Source organism: Canis lupus, chromosome 28 (assembly GCF_048164855.1).
Source record: "Canis lupus baileyi chromosome 28, mCanLup2.hap1, whole genome shotgun sequence".
Lineage (NCBI taxonomy): Eukaryota > Metazoa > Chordata > Mammalia > Carnivora > Canidae > Canis > Canis lupus.
The window spans coordinates 27,752,538-27,776,116 of record NC_132865.1 but is presented as its reverse complement, the minus strand read 5'-3'; the positions used below and the strand labels follow the sequence as shown (position 1 = coordinate 27,776,116).

At 32.9% G+C, this 23,579-nt stretch overlaps 2 long non-coding RNA genes across 3 annotated transcripts in view; one reads left to right on the top strand and one right to left on the bottom strand.

Annotated features, from left to right (window-relative positions):
* Positions 1 to 23,579, bottom strand: part of LOC140620347 (uncharacterized) — a 445,283-nt gene that overhangs the window by 347,140 nt on the left and 74,564 nt on the right. The gene's annotated exons all lie outside the window — the stretch shown is intronic.
* On the top strand, positions 4,231 to 16,441 carry LOC140619993 (uncharacterized). Of its 2 annotated transcripts, XR_012019748.1 has the most exons (6): positions 4,231 to 4,279; positions 4,695 to 4,879; positions 12,753 to 12,799; positions 14,391 to 14,408; positions 15,041 to 15,121; positions 16,058 to 16,441. It is a non-coding gene; the product is annotated as an uncharacterized lncRNA (long non-coding RNA). The 2 variants fall into 2 exon arrangements; XR_012019749.1 differs by lacking the exons at positions 12,753 to 12,799; positions 14,391 to 14,408.

Genomic DNA, 23,579 nt, shown 5'->3' with positions numbered 1-23,579 from the left:
GTTTAGATGCTCTAGGTTGAATTTTTGCACAACCGACCATCAAATATGTTTCAAATGGAGGAGAGACGAATCCTTGCTGGAGAGCCTTTGCAGAGTAATGCAATCCCCAGAGAGCCAGAGCAGCACTCAGAGACAGATGCTCAGTGAACTAACTGTCTCCTAACTGCAGGGGTGGCCTACCTCCTATATAAGTGTAAAGCCCCATGAAAGCTAAAAATAAAGGGAACATAGAAAAGTAATGTAATGTGTTCACCATTTTGGGCTTCAGAAGTGCACGGCAAGATTTCCCCTTGGGATCACTCCACTTTGTAGTTTGTTTCTCTGTATGTCCTACATCATTACCTTCTTTCAGACACCTGAACTATTCATGTTTCCTTAACTGGAGCTACGCTCTTAAGAGCAAACCCCAAAATCCTTCATTGCAAAGAAGGTCATTATATAGTAGATAGAAATCTTAAGAGGAAAAAGCCTATATCAACTGGTGGTATAATCCCCAAGGGGAAACAGACTTTAGTTGAACAATCAGAAACCTGGCTTGCTTTATGGTGTTTACACTGCTGCGTGCTAATGGATCACCATAAAGGAAGCAAAAGGGCTCTTACACCATTGAGTAGGCTATCATGGGAGTCTTCTGAGTGTGCCTTTTTTATTTGCTGCAGTCAGGTTAATGAGCTCACCAGCCCACTTGATGTTGAGGACTTTGTAACAAAGCAATCTCTCATTAAATGCTGCCTGGCACCACTCTCTTGAAGCAAAGGGACATTCAGATTATTGAATGCCTTTGTACTCCTCATTCCTACCAGGCTATGGAGTCCAGCAGTGGCATCAGTCCCACACACTTCCTGGCAGGCATCCAGTCATCCGCCTGCCCTCTTCAAACTGCATGGGCATTTGCCAATCTAAGCAGCACTGGTAGGCAAACAAGCATGGCACACGACTCCTTTGGCTGAAAGCCAAATGTGCAGCTGAACAATCTAATTTGTTTCTACTGTAGAGGGAAACATTCTTTCCCATTCTTTCCTATTCAGTTGAATTTACATGTAAAAGTTTTGTTGTGCTACAAAGGAATGTGCGTTTATCTACATTTCCTTTCTGCCTTTACACCTTTTTAGTCTCAACAGTGCAGGTCATGATTTTGTCTGTGGCTTTATTTTAAGTACCTCCTGGCTGACAGTTTCTTCAATGAAATGACCCCAGAGTGTTATCAGCTAGCTAGCAGGTGTGTCTCTATTCAGAATCTTGCAGACAGAAGTGCATCCTGGGTAAAGAGCAATCTATGCACAATCCGTTTTTTTTTTTCAATATTACTCATGAGATTTAATGGTTCACTGTTATAAAAAAAAAAAAAGCTAAAAAGATTTTTTTTAATTTCAAATTTTTTAGGGTGTTGATAATGCCCAGAGACATACTGATCTAAAATAGGATCACATAACTACTTTCTAAATGCATTTTTATTATGTTTTAATAAACAGTCATCTTTTTTATATTAATAAGTTCTCTTTCCAAGCTATTAAATGCTTACTTAAAAAAATTGTGAGAGCATATAGAACAGATGCTCAAAAATTAAGTGTAATTTTGGCTCTGGTATTACATTTAGGCATAGAAGAACATGTAAGGGTATTCTGAGATAAAAAGAATTGTAACCAAAATTTTACATTCTTATTTCATTCAATTTCCAAATAATATCTATATAAAATTTTTCTCACTATTTTAGTATGGCTCTTTGAAAAAAAACAATTTAAATTACAATAATCTTAAAAAGCCAGAACATTTTGGAGATTTGTGCATATTTGGGAAGAGGCTTGTCTATCAAATCAAGTGAAAACAGTCCACCTATATTCGTAAATTTGTTTGAGAACATAAATGAGGCAATGGAATGCATACTAAAAATTGCTCCCTGAAAAAGATTCAAATTTAAAACCAGACCAGAGTAAAATAAAGTATAAATGTGTAGTTGGCATACACAGCAAATCACTGTAAGAAAGAAAATAATCTTAAAATTAGCACACTTTTTTCTCATGCGTTTAAATACTAGGATGGGACAGATAGTGATGTAACAATACTAATTTAATTTTTTTCAAGCTTACATGCTATGTCATATTTCCATTTTTATCATAATATATTCAGTTTAAGAAAAAGCAGCAGTGTGAAGTATAAACCTAAAGCCATGCTCTTATAGATCGTTTATTCAGCTTATTGCATAGTTTACGTATACATGTTTACAGTTTGCTTAGTAATGTCAATTCAACTACTTCCAAATTTTTAAAAATATTAGCTATGTTCAGATAATTTGGTATCAAACCTACTAGTTATTAAATTTTTTACACATTTAACTTTATAATGATTTTCAAAAAACATTTTTCATTTCAGATCACTGTACTAAAGGCTAATTTTATGTCTGGTTCTAGGTATTATCTGCTTACATAATAAGGTAAATCCATATTTTAAAAAAATCTAGACCTCATCTCAATTTAGTCGGTAATTTAACATCATGTGCTAGATAGCCTTTATTGTCAATTAAAGAGGAATATGAAAACAAAAAGGATGTCAATAATCCAAGATATCTGTGTTCATTATTTTAAGAAAAGAGTAGATCTGGATAAAATTTATGTTGCCTACCATAATCTTTCCTACAGGAGGGGATGAAGGTATTATAAAAACCCAAACTGCTGGCAGCAAAGCAAAAGAAAAAAAACCCTAAAAACAGTAAGAAATGAGCTGGTACGTAGATAGAGCTTTCTTTCTAGATGATTGTCCTTTATTCTCCCTTAGGATGCTTCAAATGACAGAACTTTGTTCTGTATTTCAGGTATACCTACATATTCATATCTTAGATCAGTCTGGATATATGACATCTTAGAAATAAAGCGTTCATTTGACCCTCTAACTAGATTGAGTGCGATAACCACATATTTTGGTAAACTGTAGGCACAGGTTATCTACAAGGTTTCAAGGAAGTCTGTCTTCCTGATTTGAAGTAGTGAAATTCTCTGTTACTGTGACCCAGGTAACTTGCTATCATCTTTCCTGGTACAAAACCAGGAAAATTGAGGAATACCTCATCACAAAGCATTACAATGTTAGCCTGGTGGAAACAGTTTGCAATTTCAGAGTATTTGTAGAGAAACTGATTCATTTGAAAAATATAATCTGTAACTATCTTGAGAAAATTGCACAGAAAAAAATGTTAGAATATGACTGATTAATCCGAAATATGATGAGTCGGAATGCATATAGGTTCTTTATCATTTGCAAATATTCATGTCTTTGTTATTACCTCAGCTGATTTTTTAAAACCTGACAATCATTTGATGATAGTCATCTTGTCTGATATGTTATTTTTTACTAAGTTTTTGTATATAAAATAAATTAGATAAAAAAATCTATATGTCCATGAAGACATATAGTGAGATGCTAGGACATAGCCTACCCCATTAGATGTTGGCCAACATCTAATCAGGTTTTTTAAAAAGTCACCTTTTAAAAGAATCAAGTTATAATAAAGGTATATATACACTAGCAAATTTTACATGTCTACCAAAAGATTCTGCTATTAAAATATCAATTTACAATGAAAAACATAGACAATAATAAGATTTTTAAAAACCAGAATCTTAACGTATCTTCAATGATTTGGATAAGCAGATTGGTTGACTAAATGCTCTGCAAGTAGTCTTCAATTTTTTATCTAGCTATTTATAGAAAGCTGCAGAAACAGCTGAGCTGACTGAAGTGATGTCACATTTGCTGGTGGAATGGCTCGTTCTAGAGCACGCTCAGAGACTGCATGAGTCTCCTTAAGGTTTGGTGTACAACCCTAAGCAGTGAGAAGGTGTAAACATGGGCATTTTTCAGGCCCACCAATCAATATTGCATTGATGACTTTCTACTGACCTTTAACCCCATGAGGAATACCAATAGCACCATACTGAATCTTCCCGTCTTCAAGGGCTGCCTAGCATAAGCTACCAATTTTACAATCGATCAAAAGTCATCTCTGTGAATAAAGCTTGAGATTTCAGGCAACAGCAAGCAATTTTTGAAAGGTCAGGGCTGGGTTTTTATTTGCTTGACCTGTGCTTTCAACTTGTATCATAGTTCTTTATAACCACTAAAAGTAGTAAGAAAATTTCAGATTTTTTCCCCATGTATTTTTAGTAAGCCTTTGGGCATTTTCACTGTCCCTAAAAGAATATGGTTGCATGGCAACCTTCACAGTTGCTATGGAGACTCCATGTGTAAGCAGCTGCTGCAATCAGCATTAACTCCAGGCTTGCAGGTTTGTCATTCCAATACATAGGGAGGGGGAAACAAATAGGACAGCACATTGCCGTAAAGGGGAAGTCACCTAGATAATGTCACTCACAAACATATGTTCCACAATTATTCTTTCCACTGTTTTATTGCTGCAATTATAGCTAAACTAAGATTACAAAATTATATGGTTTTAATTTGCCTCTATTGACTATGTTTCACTTCCATTAAAATTAAGTCTGAACCCATTTACGTTGAAAACTGTTGGCTTTCTGGAAAAATTTTTTTTTGCTTTCTCATTTAATGTCAACAGGGAAAAAAAATCAATGCCCATAGAAACCTTTGTATGAAACAAGCAACTTAGCCCAAATATAAATTAACCTAACATGTAAAATGTGGCCTCTGTCCCGAAGTTCCATTTGTATTTCTAATATTTTCAGTTGTGTCGGGCAGGATAGACCACAAGGATGCCTCTGATGACACTGATCCGAGCCTTTAAAATGTAAGCAGAAATGCCAGTTAAGCCATCTTAAGTCTCTATCCTTAACCCATCCCATCATCCTTAAAGATTGCTGCATGTGATCCCAATGTCAGTCCTTAAAAAGAAAACTCAAGAGCAAAGATGGTAAGAAAATCATCACTGATACTTCTTTCAAACAATTTTTAATCTAACCCTGGTAAACCTGAATATTGCAAGAATCTTCGATACCACAATATCTGATATGTTTATCATATAAAAGACATGAGCACAATACTAACTTAGAAATCATTTACAACATAGCATTAGGTGACCATATTTTTACAACTGTAGGTTTAAAACATCACCAAAAAGTAATCATTTACCACTCTTATCCTGATATTTCAATGTCTCATTTGGAGATACAACGCTTCTTCACTGAAAGCTAAGAATTATCAGTAAAAAATCAATATTTTACTTAAGGCAATTTAACCATTTGCTTTCTAATTTATATGATGTAATACTAGCAGACAAGAAAGTAAGTAGCTTTTATTGTATTTAATTAGATCTTAGTGGCAGCATAGTATTTTTGCTCTACAATATAGAACGGCCAACTTTTTATTTTTAGCTTTTGGATTTTTAAAAATAATCATTAATCCACTAAATAAAAGATTTCTCAAATACATTTCTGTCCTTATATATAAATTGCTGAAATGGAGCTGTGTTAAAATAAAGCCCTTCATAAAACTTTTAGATATAGGTGGTATCAAGTGTTAAAGACAGTTCTCTAGTTTTAATATTTATGTAGAAAACAACCATTACTATTTTTTATTATCTATCACTTAGAAACTTATACCCCAGACATGTCAGAAAAGATATTTCTTGAATTAAATAGTAGCATATAAAAATCTTTCTGTGTATATATGTGTATATACATACATACCTACATATATATACATATATATGTTCATAGAAAGTATTAGTGGTATTATCTTTACATTAGTAGAATAGTATATGATAATAAAGCATAATTGCCCATTCTAAAAAGCCTTACTTAGACACATTTAAAAGGTGAAATTTAACAATAGCTAAAAGGTAGTACATTAATATGTTCATGATTAAAATATAACACACACAAATTTCAGAAACTTATAATTACCATTTTAATGGATCTTTAAGTAGATACCTAATTGCACAATTCATAGACCTTTTCAAAAAGAACCAAATGTTGAGTTATCCAATGTTAGGATAATTTTGTTAATCTGATGTTTTCATTTTTTACCTCTTAGCGTATATTAAAGCAAACATTCATTTTTTAATTGCAGTAGACTATAAAAACATGCATCCTCCCACAGACCTCGTTCACTACCATTTGGATGGAAGCTTATTTAGGTTTAGAGAATCAAAATACAGTCTACAAACCCTGAAAATGAAAACACTGATATACCCTTAAGCACAGCAGCGTTAGCAGGTGCTGCTGTAATACACAAATCCAGATAACACTGAGTGACCTATTTTTAAAGCCTGTCCAAGAAAAGCGACATCAAGAAATTGAATTCTTTGCCCTTTACTTTAATAGTTCCTTGTCATGCAATCTTTAAATCAGAAAGGGTGATCACCACAAAACAAATCCCCAACCTGATGTATACAAAAGGGGTCTCTTTGCAGTTCTGTAGACTGGTACTTATGGCCTAGTCATTACAGTTTGCATTTTACCAGAATATAGGGCAGAGAACTCACACTCAAGTAAATACAAATTTACCCATCAGGATATAAAACCGGGTCTACTAGATAATAAGAAAGGTAAAAATCATATTGGATTTTTAAAAATATAGTGATCATTTCCCAACACATTTTACATTAATCTGAAAGATATTTCAAATCATATAATAAAGATGCTTTAACAACAAAAATTTTAGTTTGCACAATATCAAACTAACATTAGGATCTATATTTCCCATTCCCAAACTGATCAAGCACTGGAGTCTTTGAGTTCTATAATAATAGAATACATCCCAATTAATATAGTAAAGGATACACCTATAGTTGTAGATACAAAATACACTTCAAAATGGTTTTCTGGTGAATGAACCATTGTGCTATTTTCTGTAAAAGTGACATGAATCCATGAAGCTAATTATTTAGACAATTTGAATACTACTTCCCGTGACTGAGAATGAGAAGGTTTTATTTCGCTTGAATAATAGGAATTAGCTTGTGTACATTGAATGTAGGATGCCAGTTTCAACTAAATTGTGTTTTCATGGCTCACTAAAATAAAACAAAAAGTAATTTTTTTCCAACTTATTTGAAAAGTTTTATAGTTACAGAAGATTTGAATAGTATAACAAATACCCATATATCCTTCAGTTAACTCAACAATTGCTAACATTTTTGCCACATTTGCTTTCTCTTAGTCAAAAATTGTTGAATGTTGGCAATATTGTGTTTCAACCTGAAACATATCTTCTTATGCTGTACCATTTGAACTTTAGCTTAAAAACATCATGACATCTCTCCTCTAAATACTTCAGCTTGTGCCTCCAAAGAGCAATGGCATTCTGCTACTTAAACCACCATATCATTACCACACCCAATCAAATTAACGTGTTACGATAATAGTATTATCTATTTTAAAATCCATATGTAAAATTTATCCACTTCTCTTGTAATACCCTTTACAGTTTATTTGGTGGTGGGAGAAGGAATCTGGAATCCAATCAAGAATTATGGAGTATACATTGCATTTAGTTATATAGATCTCTGTAACCACCTTTAATTTAGAATAGTTGCTCAGCATTTGTCTTGCATGCATTAATTTTTTTAAAGAACTCATGTCGGTCATTTAAATGTCCCACAACTTAAATTTCTTCTTCTTTTTTTAACAATTAGGTTTAGGTTAAATTTTTTGGCCAAGAGTACAACAAAAGTAACATTATGTCTGGCTATAAAAGATTACCCTCTTTAAAGGACTGTACCTAGCCCCTATTCTGGGTTTGTTCATTTTTCTATCACTAATTTGAATGAATTGCTAAGAAAGCACAGTCATTTGCCACTGTCACTGAAAGTATGAAATCCTACAATTCATTTAAAATAATTTGGTTGATTACACCTTGGACCTGGATCTCCCAGCCATTTTACTCATGTGACTTATAATGACAATTTGGGGTGCCTGAAATACTTCGTGATTAAATTTCCTTCTCCCAATCCCTCCACCTCCTTACAGTTGATAGAATGGCCAGATTGGAAGTAAAGGAGTTTCATAGCGTTTTGGTATTCTAAGGCTAGCACAATGCATTTTTCTCCCAATACTGTTAAATATATATTTATTATATCATCATTATATCTTTAGAATACATAGAAAAACAGCAAAAAATGGAAATTAACTGCAAAAACAAAATCATTTCCCCAATCTATTTCAGAAAGCATATGAAAAGCCTAAAAATATTGTTCACATTTAAAATTTTAAATAAGTCTATAATTTAATAATAATATCAAAAAGCAAAAAAAAAAAAATACGCTTCTCTCTCAAATAGATAGAAAATAAAGGAATTCTAAAAAATGTTGACAACATCCAGTATCTACCTGCTTTCAATCCACCTGGCAATTTAGATGTATAAATGAAGTTTTGTCATTTTTTTAGAGCAAAATTCAAGAAGAGATCTTTCATATCTCTTTTCTAATCTCATTCATTCCTGCATTATCTAGTGCTTGGTTCTGATTTGCAAATAGAAGACTACATTTGAAACACCTATGCCCAATAGGCCACTTATATTGGATAAAGTATGTAGATCCTACAGCCCCTTTAAAAAGCCTTTCTATAAAATGTAAAATAATATGTATTTATCCTTGTCAACCTTACCAAGTGTGGAGCTACCCCAAATGCCAACAAATTCATTTGCCTTTCAAGCATTTTAGAATTTTTTTTATTAGAACTCATGATATTAGAATCCTTTATATCAGGATGCTTTGTAAATTTTAAATCTTTTACAAATGGTGGAATAAAAAGGCCAAGTAGATTTAAATGGACATTGATAAAATCTCACATGTACTGGTGGCATTACATCTGGCAAGTCACTTAACCTCTCTGATCCTTAATTTTCCTTATAAAATTAGAATGATAATAGCTACCATTTAGGAGTAAATGTATGAAAAGTACATGACATGAAGTTGGTGCTCAGTAAGTTGTAACTATTTGTAATCTTGTAAAATCATGATCATAGCCCTAATTTCATATACTACACTACTAATAACAGACTTGTTTAAATAGGTATGTGACATACATTTATGTAACCTTTCTTTAGGTAAAGGTCCTCCTCCCTGGAAATCTATGGCTAATTTAGACATACATATGCGCATACACATAGACACACACTCATGCTCACACAATTACACATGTATCAATGGTAAAATTTGGTGTGACTAAAGTATTGCAATGATATAATGAATGTAATCAACTTCAGTGGATGGGGGGGAAATAGCCACATACTTTGTTTTCCAGAACCCCGGCATACCTGTGTTTGAGGACCTATAAAAGAAATACATCCTAGAAAGCTAGAAAATGGAAATCCTGCTTATGTCCCTATAGCCAAGAATTTTGCCCAAAAACACATGTATTACTCATGCTGTTAACATGCTTATCAAACCAAAAGAGGTAAATTATCTAGAATGTAGCAATGCCCACCATTAATTCTGCATAAGTGATTCAAAGCTACAACCAATACTAATGTTTAAGAAGGGCTTTCTTGAATTCAGTGAAGTTTTTGTTTTGCTGGGTATCCTCATTTTTAATTCAATTTTTACTTTTATTTGCATCATTCAGAACACTCAGCCAGTATTCTGTTTCGCCATCTAATCTGTTTTGATATTTTTCTTTTAAATGGAAACATATTTTCTACTAAAGAGGAAAAAAATGTGTTTAAATGCTTCCCTGCCCAACAGACCTACATTTGAATGAATAAAAATAGCGACACTAAGTATATAAACCTTATGTAGTGCAACTTGTATAATAAATATATGTGTCCCAAAAATAATAGAAAAAAAAAGAAAACAAAAGCTAGTTTAAAAAAAGAAAAAAGAAAAACCTCCATAGGCATTTGTGAGCCTTCTCATAATTCCCATACAGCCAACTCGAAAATACTAATGTATAATAAAATTAAAATGTATTCTTGCACAGAAAAGATTCAAAAATTCATCTTATATAATAATTTTTAATAAAAAGCTAAATCACTTATAAGATTTAGCTCTCTGAATATAGACTTATGAATGTCACTGCTTTAGTTTATATTTGGAAAGAAAATTACTCAACTGATAGCCCTCTTTTATAGTCTTTAATGTCAGATCCGCTAAAGTTACTGCTAAAAGTGCAATGTTATAAATTAATATTAGTATGATTCTTAGCAATAGGAAAATATAGGCCAATTTACAATGGCACAAAATTATAATAGCACAAAGGTTTTATATTTTAAGGCAAAATATTGCGTTATATATATGTATATTACTAACTCAAAATAAATATTTGTTTATTTATAGCTGCAAAGCAGCAAGCATTTAAAAGCCGCATTTTTTTCTAAAACAAAATTGCAAAACCTCTGCCTACAGTGAATATCACTTCTAAGGTCTGAGAGCAAGCTTATCAGGACTCTCAGTCTATATTCCAATGCAACATTATTGTAATTAACTCTGTAAATGATTATACAAAATATGATTTATTATTTACAAATCTACATTTATGGCAGTAAGACACAATAGTAGTTACATTTTAAAATATACTACTTATTTATCCTGATCTTTAACTTAAAGGCCCTAATCGCATTCTAGCTTCTTTCTTAATAAGATAAATAGGTTTGGGCTAGAGACAATTCAAGTGATGTAACAAATTTTAAAACTGAACAGCCTAAAATAAGTACTTGGGAGGTGTTTTTTTTTTTTTCTTCGAAAAACACTTTTTCTCCTCTACCCTCTCTAGTAACCATTTTTTTTCCAAGATGGGGAGGGAAAATGTTTACATTATCATCTACTATAGCCATAAAAATTTACCAAAATCTCGTATGCTTTTCTAATAGCATGGTTTCCTATTACTGTCATTTTAGTCCTTTTGTGTTTTACAGAGGAAATCCTCTCTGGTCCTAAAGGCTATAATGCCAACCCTCATTCATGAACAATTCCCTTATTATAGAGACTGGTGCAAAGTAAATCAGTGAACAGAAATGTAATACTGACCCAAACCCATCAAAATTTTCATGGAAAGAGGATAATCACATTCCAGGCTACTTTTGTGGGCTTTCATGGGAAATTCCTTTTAACAAAAAGTGATATAAAAATGATATTCACACAGCAAGGATAAGAACAGCAACTAAAGGTTTGAAAAGCCCACCAGGAGAGAAAATTCAACCCACTTACAATAAATCAACTGCTATATATTTCTCTAGGTTTAGTACCCAAAAAGAACATGATATGAATCCATTTTTCTCTTCAGATTCTTTTTAATCCTAGAGATAAAAACTACCCTACTGTTTCCAAATGCTTTTTCATTTTAATGGTAAAAATAGCTACCAAAAAGATGGGATTTCACTGTGAATCTCTTACCCGTACATACTACTGCAAAGTATAAAATATATACACACTTTATTTTAAAGTCACTAATTGCTAACTTGTATTTTAAGCCCGAAATATTTTAACAATTTCATTAATTAGAGTATCAATACTCTCTCAATAGTATAACTTCAAATACCAAAATAGCATCAAAGAATCACACTATTAAATAGATTTTATGCACACAATACTTTTAGAGCAATATAGTTCTCACAACCAATACCAGCAAACTGCATTTGTTTGGCAAACTCTTAACCTGCCTAATTTCAAATTCTTACTTCTTAAAAGCCATGATATAGATTATTCATACACTTAGTAAAGTGCAACAGAGAAAGAGGCTTTTGACAGACTAATCAAATTGACTTATAATAATCCCTCTATTTGGGAGGATGAGAAAATTATGATAAAAGATTTTAAAACAAAGTTCTGATATTAAATGCTATATTCTACTTGTATTAATTGCTCTAAACAGGAACTTTAAAAAGAAATGAAATTATATTATCCACCCAATATCCCATAACTGTCAAAGTATTACTCTATTTTATGGCTCACGTTTTTTCTTGAACATACTTGATTTTTAAATATTTGTTCAAAAAATTTAACTAACATAATTTATTCTCTTAATGGGCTTATTTTATTTATTCTTGTGGAAAAGAATGACTCATGCTGACACTTTTAAAAGATAATTATTTTGACAAATATAATATTCATAGAAATCTAACAAAACGTATTTTTACTTGAGGTGTTGAATGTAACACTTGTAAAGATGGTTCTCTAATATGTTAAATTCTCTCACCTAGACTCATAACAGGCATTTTGTTTTCACTCACTCAGTTACTCACAAGGACATTCATCATTTCTGAATGTGCTTTTGAAATTTGCACAATTGTAATGAAAATTATAAGCTATAGTGTACAAGTAATTATTATTATATATTTTGTAATTTATTTTGTATTATTAAAATACTTATTTTGTATTTTCAAAGACTTTGTGATAACCTAAATTGCCAACTCTTAATATCGGCTATTGTTTACATTTTAATGATTAACTAAGCCAACTACTACAGACTTTATTTTTAAGAGTGCAATGATTACATCACTATTTTTTTATTACCGTAAATCATAATTATTAATAGTCAGATATTACTTTATTCTCAAAATAGACCTTATCAGCTAGCTGCAGCTGTTTTTCTAAATTGAAAGACAATACTGATTATTAATTATGCCATTGTGTATCACTTTCATACATGATCTCTCTGACTATATATCATTTTGAATCAGTTAAAATAGGTGATGGCTTTCCATATAATTTTAAATGTATGCACTCTAAAAGTTAAAATCAGAATAATGCTCTGAAATTATGGTATTTTAACCGTTCTCTAAATTTAAAGCCAATCTTCCTTCATAATTAACCAATGTTTGTAACTCAATTTTTATTACTCCTAAAGTGCAGGAGAATATCTGGCTAATTGGAAATATGGGACAAAACTTTCAAGTAAGTTAAGTTAAAAAAAAAAAACTTGGACATAATGAACTATGTCACTTACTGCCCATGAACATTAGGTATCTTTCTCTCCTGGTGTGTCAGCAAAGCCACACACATTCTTTCTTGCTACAAATCTGTAAATCTGAAAAGGAGTAAAGAACATGAATAGAAAATCTCTTTATAGAATAAAAAAGCATGGGGTGTTATTAAGGAGAACTGTAAGCCCTATTCTATTCATAGTAATTACAGGATCAGATCAGGTTAATGTGCGGACCTAGGTCAATAAAGTACTGTAGGTTCACGGCTTTAATCTCTTTCAATCCTATAGTCTGCGGGGCTGACTGCTCTGCTTGACTCAACAAATCACTATAGGTAACATGGATGGCATGGGAATTTTTGGCAGAGTGGAAATATGTATTTGCAGTCAGTCTCAAGTTTCACAAGATAAAAAAAAAAACCCACTAATGTCTCAGAATAATTTGACAAGTTTTTCTCTCTCAACTCAAATAATAAAGGCCAAATTTCATTTCTAGGTAATGCTATTTTTAGTCCTCTTTTCACAATAAAATCTGTTTCGTTATTAAATTTTTCACCCACCCATCATTCACAGAAGATATTACACAATCTTGATAAACATATAAATGAGAACCTAAACAGATTAGAATTTGGCCTTATGCACCTTGAGATAATCCTTTTTGTTTTCCTACATTTTTCTCTAAAATTTCTATGGAGGATAAATAACTAAAAATTCAAAACTTGATATCTCATGCACAGAGATAATTTGGTTTTTTTTCCCTGAAAAGTGTTTTCCAGGCTCTGTTTCTCTCCTAATATTGTGAAATTTTCTGCCAGTAATGAATACAAAATCCTTTTTTTATGATTTGTTAGGGTTATGATGATTGTTCTCTCTTTTTATAAGCTTGTTTGAGGTTAGTACCAAGAACATCTTACTCTTGGAAAACATTTGAAGACTATGCTAAATATACAATTCTTTAAACAATTGTCTCATTGTATAGTGATCCATGTAAAATATATTAAAAATGAGAGACACTAAAATTTTTAAAATAAAATTTCTCCTTTGAGTTTAATGCATATGAGTGAAAAATACAGTAATCCTTAGTGATTCTTTTCCTTCTTCAGAGTTCTGGTAATTGTTTTTGCCACTGTTTTCCTCTTAAATTATCAGTCTCTAGACAACAGCTTATATTCAAAACCTACTCATGTTAGATGATGGAAGAAGCCTATAGAAGAGAATAAATAGTAAATGAAAGAGAATTTGTGTATATGTGATTGCATCTCTCATGCACTCCAGCATTGGAACATCTCACACTTTGTTTCTCTTTACCTTCAAAAAAGTAGAGTACTTATGAACAAAACAGAGAATAATCATAATAAATGAGGACTTGTCAAAATACTCCACAAGGCTATTAAGGTATTGTTATAATGGAATAGCCTACTCTGGACTCTGAACATGTATATTTTCACTTTTTAAGCACTTGGCTTTTCTATAGATTGCTAGGTAGTTATGTCTAATGTAGACACCAAAGTACTTAAAACAGCAATATTAAAACAGACTTGTTTGTCTTCTTTGCCCTGTTAGTATGCAAGCATCTTGAAGGTAGGAACTGTGTCTTCTATATTTCTTTAAAGTTATTGTGGACTTACTAATTTGAATCATAATTATCACTTACTACAGATTTATTCCAAGCATTAAATAGGTCATTATTTTTATTTACTTTAACTCACATATTTAATATCAATATAAATAATTTATCCTATGAAGACAAAAGAGTATGTTGAAAGTTAAATTTAAAGAACTATTTAGCAGAGCTGACCATTTGACATAACAAAGGAAAAGATGTGTTTGAAAGCAGAGGTCATCACAAGAAAGTTTTTAAAAATGGTTAAAAAAAACCCAACCTACCAAATATGTTACTACTTGAATGATGTGACGGTGGTAAACGCCAGCATGCAATATGGCAAAAACGAATCAATCAGTTCAGCTTAGTTCAGCCTCTGCAACTGGCCATCTGGCACAAAATCAACCGAATGTATCCCTGCATATTCATCTTCATTTTCACAAATACTCAAGAGAATGTCATTCTAGGGCAAAATAAAATTAAATCACCATAATTTTTAAGACATCTTTCCTTTCATACTCTCTTGAGAATACTGTGTTTATATGAGAATTTCTATTGCTATAGGGTTGTTGTACAATTCTTATTTGGATGTATTCTCCCTTTTCTAAAGGTTGAAGATAGAAGGTTTAATTATGAAACTTTTAACTTTTCAAAAAATATTCTTTTGGAAGAGAAAAATTTCTATAAATAGGTGAGTTTACTTTTAGTTGAGTCAATCAATAGTAGATCAAGTGACCAAAGCCACTTTTATAGAACTTAATAATTTCATAATTGCACTAATCTTGAATGAAGTTGGCCTAACATACGATTAGTTACATTCAACATGGGCAAAATAATACAACATTAGCTCACATTTCAATTTCTATTCACATGAAATCATAAACTAAAATTTCATTTGGTCAAATGAAAGTTTTATATAGTATTATTATATAAAATTAGCCAAATACTTTATCAAATCCTGAAGAAAGAAGGCTGGTTGCTATTGCATTATTTTGTAATAGCTTTGAAATTCTATTAAATATTTGTTTTTCAGGTGGAAATTATAGTTTATACTAACACTCCTTGGTTCACTTTGAATTAAAATAGAAGAATAGTTTCTATTTTAAAGATTAATATCAAATAGAAGACTGAATCAAGTTTATTGTTGATTTTATCCATTTGTTTTTATCCCAGAACTGAACCACTGAATTTTAAGCTTCAAGTCTTTAAATAAAGTAGATGAATGTTAATTAAGACACACCAAAATATACTAAATAAATCAATTTTAAGCAACCTTATTTCCCAAATTATGATTGTAAGTATAAGACATATGGAACATTTAATTAAAGAAATAGTAATAATTAAATTCCACTCACTATGATTTTGCTCATTAAAAAGATACTTTGTTAGAAGTTTTTAACTTTAAATGGATGGGAGATAATGACTTAGATTTCTTTTTTGTACATTGCTCTTTTTTTCATAACTTGAAAGGTTAAATTGCAAATAATAGTTCATTCTGTATTTGAGAAAAGAAGCTTATCAGCAAATAATTTCTGAGCCTAGTGTATTGTTATAAAATGTTTCTTTTGAGAGTTATATACTGATCTATATCAATCATAGTAATTTTTTCCCATTATTTATCCTGCAGCCTTTTCTGTTTTAAAGTTACACTGTACCTCTGGCAATGTTTCCTGAAACAATTTCAGCCCAGAGCCAGCTAATGGCTTGGGATCATTTCTATAGATCTTGGTTTGCCTTTTTGTATGTGTGTGGCCTTCAGGGATGTTACAGTTTGCTGTTTAGTAAATTGACTCACAGTTTGAAAGCATTCTTTTATCATTAAACACACATGAAAAGGGGGACTCTCTCCAGGCAGAATGCACCATCAGATTGAATGGACAAAAACTTGGAACCACTATCAGTATTAAGAATCCTGGACTCATCATCTTCAATCTGCTCAACTTAAAAAAAAAAAAAAATCAGAGTCAGGTTTACTGTGGCTCATCTTTCTGTTGCATCATTGATTTAGAAATGTTGCCAAGTACATGTAAATACGAAATAAAATGAACTTGGCTATAAAAGATTTTGTATTTATTTATCTACTTTGTGAATCACTGTACCCATATTTATGGAATCTTTTTAAGGCTTGGAACTTTTTGTTCGTAAATACAACAGCTTTTAATTTCTGAACATTAAGTTTTTATCCTAGCTCTTGACGAATAGCTTACATTCATGTATTTTTAATATTTCTTTTAAATAACACACACATACATTATCTCACTTGATCCTTACAATAACTTGCAAAAGAGTGTAAGTGCTTCCCTCTCATTTAAAAAGCAAAGAGATGGAGTGGCGGAAGTTATACAGTTTGCTCAAGGTTACCTTCTGATTAGTGAGGGAAGTAGATTCACAACTGACAAATCTAGAATGCTCAGTGTTTTGAGCTATTCATTTGTTTCTTCAGAAAAATCTTTAAGCTGGCTATAAAGTGAGCAAATGGATATCATCCAGAGCCCTCTTCTCATTCAAGTGCCACCACTTCCTGCCTTTCATAACTAAAATTTGGAAAATGAAGTTCAAGCATACTATCTCTTTTCTCTAGGCTGGTCATTCCTCAAGCTCCCTCAGGCTGACACAAGTCTGCAATCCTAGACTAGTGTAGCAATCCCTTCTCTGTGTTCCCTCAGCACTATGCATATCTCCATACATGACACATCTGTTTTTCCCACAAGACTGAGTTCTTTAAGATAAAGGACTCCATCCTCTTAACTTCTGTATCCACAATACCTAGCATAGCGGTAAGCATAGCACACACCTCAATAAATATTTGTTGAATGAAGGAATGAATAAAAGAATCATAATGAGACTAAAAAGGCATTATTTTAAGAAAGGAATTGCCTTTGATTGGAAAAATATCTCAATAAGCTATTTGAGATAAACAACGAGAGCTGAAGGCATGGATTGGAAAGTGAGAGCACAGGCAGCAGGGGAAGAAGAACAGCTAAATCATTTTGTACAAGATGAAGAGGAATTTGGTCTTTGCTAGAGAGTTGAGAAAGAGCAAATAAAGAAAAAGACCACATAAAGATGATGAAAGGAATCTCTGAAATGGACAAGTTGGAGACCCCTGGTGGTGGTAGGATCCATCCGAAGCTGTCTGCACTGCTGAAATATAAAACCCACCATATCTCCTCTTATATTATCCCACCCCTTGTTTGAATAAAATTTCCCATACTCACAAGTATTATACATAGTATTTTTTGAAAATTGTGAAAAGACCTGAGTTTCATATCTGGACTAACAATGAGGAAACAAATCATAGTCACCAGAGTTGAGGATCCAGTTACTCATGACAGCAAAAGTCTATCAGAAATATGACAAAATTCGGAAATGAACTTGAATTTCTAGAAACACAGAAATGTGGGCTCAAGCTAGTCTTATATAGATTTTAAGGAGATAAGACATCTGAACTGACATGAAAAGCTTCCTAATGACAGAATGAATGAAACCAAGCAATATAAATTACAAAAAGAGGAATTTGATTCATTTATTCACACAAACATCCATTTATTCAGGTAACTTTCATTAAGCACCAAGGTATCTCAGTTTCTAGAAATAAAACTGCAAAACAGGTATGGATCATGCCTTATAAAACTTACAGTATAGGGGAAATACAGATGACCTCTGACAGTATAATAGATGAAGATGTAGAATATTATGGAGGTATTTAGAAGTGCACCTCAACCTGACTCAAGTTATTGGGAAGGACTTTTAGTAATTAATGTCTAAGCTGAAAATTAAAAGTTCCAGTTGAGAGATTGGTAGCAATATTCCAGGCACAGGAAACAGCATATGTGAAATCCCAGAAATGAGAGGGAGCCTGGCATGTTGAGCATTTGAAAGTAGTGTTGAAAGGCTGGAGCCTCGAGAGAGAGCTTAAATTGACAAAGGATGAGGGTGGGGTGATATATAGGGAACAAATCATGAAGGACTTGTAAGCCATGTTAAGGAGCTTGTGCTTTACGCTGAAGCAACGTGGAGTCACTAAACAGTTCTTAGTGCAAGTAATACATTGGTTAGATCCTCAAGAATGATCATTCTGGCAGCAGCATAGAGACAGGATTATAGCAAGGCAGCCTGGAGGTGGAGAAACCAGTTGGATGAATTAGCATTCCCAGTGAGAGAGTGATGATTGAAGTAGGAAAGGGATCATGTGCATACAGAGGATTTAAACTACTTAGGGATATTTAGAGATAATATTCACTATACGGGGTGGTTAACTGAATATGAACATGGAAATAGAGAGAGTTGTCCAGGAAAACACACAAGGTTGGGCAACTGGGTGCTGCCCCTCACTGTTATATATAAATCACAAGTAAAGAAAATATCAGGGTGTGGGGGGGAGGGAAATAATAGCTTTTGTGGAGACACATAGAGTTTGATATTTATATGAAACTCTAAGTGGAGATCTCCAGAAAAACACTGGGCACCAAGGGAAGCTCAGGAGAGAGATCTGGGATATAAAGTTGAAAGCTATAAACAAATTGACTCAAAAAAAAAAAAAAAAAGACTGAACTTCAAGGCCAAAGAATGAATAAGATCATCCAGGGAACATGTGACAGTGAGTAGAAGACAGGGCTCGAGACTAGCTTCGAGAAGAACTGCCACTTGTCAGTAGGATAAATTTTGAAAGGTATTCACAGATTTTTCTACAAAAAAAGCATTTCTGACCTTTCTGAAGGAGTTTCAGGGACAAAGTTCAATAAGCTGGAAATCAATTCAGCATATGAAGGAATGAAAGGAAGAAGAAGATGGAAAATATAACAGGAGTACATAAAATTTAGCTATAATAAGTACAGCATAAGCTAAGGAAATATGAGGATTTTTAATACATGAGATATTTGAGCCTGCTTAACTGCTGAGAGAAAAGAACTACTAGAGAAGGAAGATGTAAGAGAAAGATGGTCAGTACTACACATATTCTCTTATGTAGGCAGGAAACGACGCAAGTACTGTTCTAGGAAAAGAAGAAATCCTTAGTAAAGTAACAGGATGTGGGGCAGAAGAGATGTGGCGTTCCTGCCTAATGACTTCTAACCTTTCTGTGGACCAGGAACCAGGGATCCTCCTGACATGAGGGACAGCAATGGAGAGAGAACACACGTTTTGGCGGGGTCAAATTTTAAAGCAACGCTATCTTGAAATAACATTTGTGGAGAATAGGTAGGAACTGACTAGAAAGAAAGGAGTGCTAGATAGCAACACCAAAAACACAAGTGAGGTGGAGAACATAAATGTGTGTGCTACTCTACCCAATTTATTTTTAGGATCTTGGCAAGAAAATAAGGTGATGAGTGGTGATGTCTCAGTGGAACAAGACATCCAAGCACCTGGCCTTCAAGAGGCTTCAAGGAGAGCAGGAGGGGCTGATGCCAAGATCTCTCTGATGCCACACACTATTCATTTGGAAACAACTTTAAAATTGCAAGGGCATTTATTTTTAAGAAATAAAAGTTGCCTTCTGGGACACATTACCTAAATAAATGACACCTCTATGACAGTAAAAATTTAGCTCAATTTTTAAGGAAATGGACAATAAAGAAAATTCAATGATCAATTTTCTCTTAATGCATGGAACCAGTTAATCAAATGCACTTCCACAGGCCTTTAAAAGTACCACCTGCTTAGCGCTGGGTTGTATTATAGAAACAAAACTGTATTTTAAAATCATTTATTAGACTTATAACTAGGGATGCCAGTTAATACTAAAGACCTTGAGGAAAATTATAATTGCCAGATTCCATGATACCAATTTTATATATTCATTAATTAAACAAAAGTGTGTGTCTTGTTGCTGGGAACACAAAGATGAAAGCACAGTTCCTATTCTCACAGAACTTATGAAGGGACAAAGATAAACTAATAATTCCAACAAGTGCTATGCTAGGAATGAGGTACAAGTAGAACAAAGGAGAGCCTGACTCTGCCTCATTCATGAAATGAAAGAAGGCTTTCATTGTGGTTGTAAATGCAATGCATACTTAAACTTACTTTTCTTTTAGTTATACATAGATATGGACACATTATAGGGGTGAGTTGAGATCATATTCTGAGATTCTCACCACAGTAAATACTGGCAAATCTAGACCTGTAATTCCAATATCCCCAAATTCTACTTTTTTACATGTCTATGGTACTATAAATCAATCACCTGAGCTTAACCTGAAATAGGTTTGCAAAAGCTTAACATCATATTCAAAAATAAGGATTAATCTTTCTCTGTTACATTATTGTTTGATTACAGTCAGCCATCTGGTATTTCTGAGTTATAGTCGATAGTAGTGTTGCCAGGAGCAGCAGAATCCATAGCAAATCTACCCTTGCAGAACACTATATGCTAGGATTGCAAGGTGCGGCACACACGAACAATGCAAATGGCAGAACTAAGAACAATTAAATGGGATTTTTTTTTTTGCAATCTTTATTTGAAAGCTTATGTTCTAATGCTGTAGGTCAAGGAAAGTACTAAATATATAATTCTCTGTCCATTGTTATTCAGTGCTTTTAAGCTCATCTCTAACCAGATTATTAAAAAGTACGAGGGAGATATGAAATGAGCTGGTAGAGCAAATATTATATTGGAAAACATTTATTAAATACAGCATGTTATCAAGATAGTTGCAAATACATTAAGTCAGATTCTCTTGAGTGTCTAAGCACCAGTAGAAAATTTGACACTTGATGTAGCACATTAACTCTTTCATGGTAACATTTAGTGAGTTCTTTCCTCTGCTCATGTGCCTTAGTGAACACACATCACCAAATGGGCTTCATTTATCCTGAGACTGGAATCCTCCCACCTCACAGTACATGCTACTCTTTTGGCTGTGGGTTATGATTCCTGGAAAATACCTAACCGATTCCTTAAAGATTTCACACTCTCTGCTCTTATAACTCAACAACTATTTTTATTAGACATATTTGACATGTAATAACTGATACACATTTAACGTGTAGAGCTTCATAACTTTTGATATAGTTAAACACGTAAGAAATCATCGACACATCAAGATAACAGAGACATCCCACACTGCCAAAGGTTTCCTTGGGACCCTTAGCCACCCCTCTCTCCTAACCTGTCATCCCCAGGCAAGCACTGACCTGCTTTACTCCATTACAGATTACACTTTCAAATTTTATATAAAAAGACTCATACAGTATGTATACTTTTGTGTCTGGCTTCTTTCACTCAGCATAATAATTACAAAATTCAACTATGCTATTCTTTGTATCAGTGGTTCGTTCCGTTTTATTGCTGAGGAGTATTTAATTTTGTGAATAGGCCACAACTTATTTATCTCTTAACCTACTGATGGACATTTGGATTTTTTCAAGGTTTTGGTTATGGCAAATATAGCTGCTATGAATATTCATGTACAAGTCTTTGTATAGGCATATGCTTTCATTCTCTTGCATAAATACCTAGGAGTGGAATGTCTGGATCATATGGTAAGTGTATATTTAGCTTTTTAAGAAACTGTCAAACTGTTTTCCAAAGTAGTTGTATCATTTTAAATTCCCACCAGCTTTCTTTTGATTAGTGTTAGCATAGTATATCTTTTTCCATCTTTTTTTTAAATTTTTAAACTATTTATGTCTATATATTTAAAGTGAATTTCTTGTAGACAGCATATAGTTGAGTCTTTCCTATTTACCTAGTCTGAGAATCTCTGCCTTTCAGTTGGGGGTGCTTACATAATTTACATTTAATGTGATTATTGATATGGTCCTGTCAAAGTCTGCCATCTTGTTACAGGTTTTCTATCTATCTCATGTATTCATTGTTCATCTTTTCCTCTTTTTCTGCATTCTTTTAGATTGATGCAGTATTTTTTTCATTACACTTTACCCCCTTTGTTGGCTATTATTCTCTCTCTCTCTCTCTCATATCTCTCTCTCTCTCTGGTGTGTGTGTGTGTGTGTGTGTAGCAATTGCTTTTGTTTTTAGTATATATCCTTAACGAATCAGTCTACCTTCAACTAATACTCCAAAACTTTACATATGGTGTAAGAACCTTAAAATAGTATACTTTCACTGCTGTCCTCACAACCATTGTGCTATTGTTTCAACACTGCTAAGTATGTTACAAAGCTCACACTATTTTGTCACTACTTTTGCTTTCAATAGTCTATTGTCTTTTAAAGAGATTTTTAAAATGAGATTTATATTGATTCCTATTTTTTTCCATTTCTGGTGCCCTGCATTCTTTTATGTAAATCTAGAGTTCCATCTGCTATCATCTGCCTTCAAACTGAAGGCCTTTTAACATTTCTTGTCAGGCAGGTCTGCTGGTTATTAACTCTTCCAGCTTTTATTTCTCTGAAAAAGGTCTTAGTTAGCTTTAATTATGAAAGATATTTCTGGTGATGATTTTTCTCTCTTTTAGTACTTTAAAGATGCTGCTCCACTGATTTGCAGTGGAATGTGCCACAGCATTGTTTTCAGTGAGAAGTCTGTCATTCTTATCTTTGTTCTTCCATATCTAATATGTCATTTTTCTCTGAATTCTTAAAGACTTTTTGTAACTCTGGTTTAACATCTCTTTAACACTTTATTGTGATGTGCTTTGCTGAAGCTTTCTTCAAATGCCTTGTACCTGAGTTGATATAATTTTTCTCAAAGTTTGAAAAATTTCAACCATTATTTCTTCAAATATTTTTATAACCCTCCCTTCAGGAACTCCAATTTCACATATGTTAGGCAGCTTTATATTGTTCCACACTCATTAAGATTTACCCTTCAGTCATTTTTCTTTTTGTGTATGTATTATCTTAGTCAATTTTACTTTGTCTTCAAGTTCATTGCTCTTTTCTGTGATTTCTAATCTGCTATTAATACCATCTGGTATGTTTTTCATGTCAGACAGTCTTTTTCTTTTTTCTAGAAAAGTTTGTGAGTCTTTTTCATATACATATTCCATGTCTCTACTTAATATGTTCAATCCTTCCTCTACCTTCTTGAACATATAGAATATAGTTATAATAACTGTCTTAATGTATTTCACTAGAAGATCTATCATTTGTGTGATCGCTGTGTCTGTTTCTGTTGATTGACTTTTCTCTTTATTGTGTGTCACATTTTTCTGCCTCTCTGCATGTCTGGCAATTTT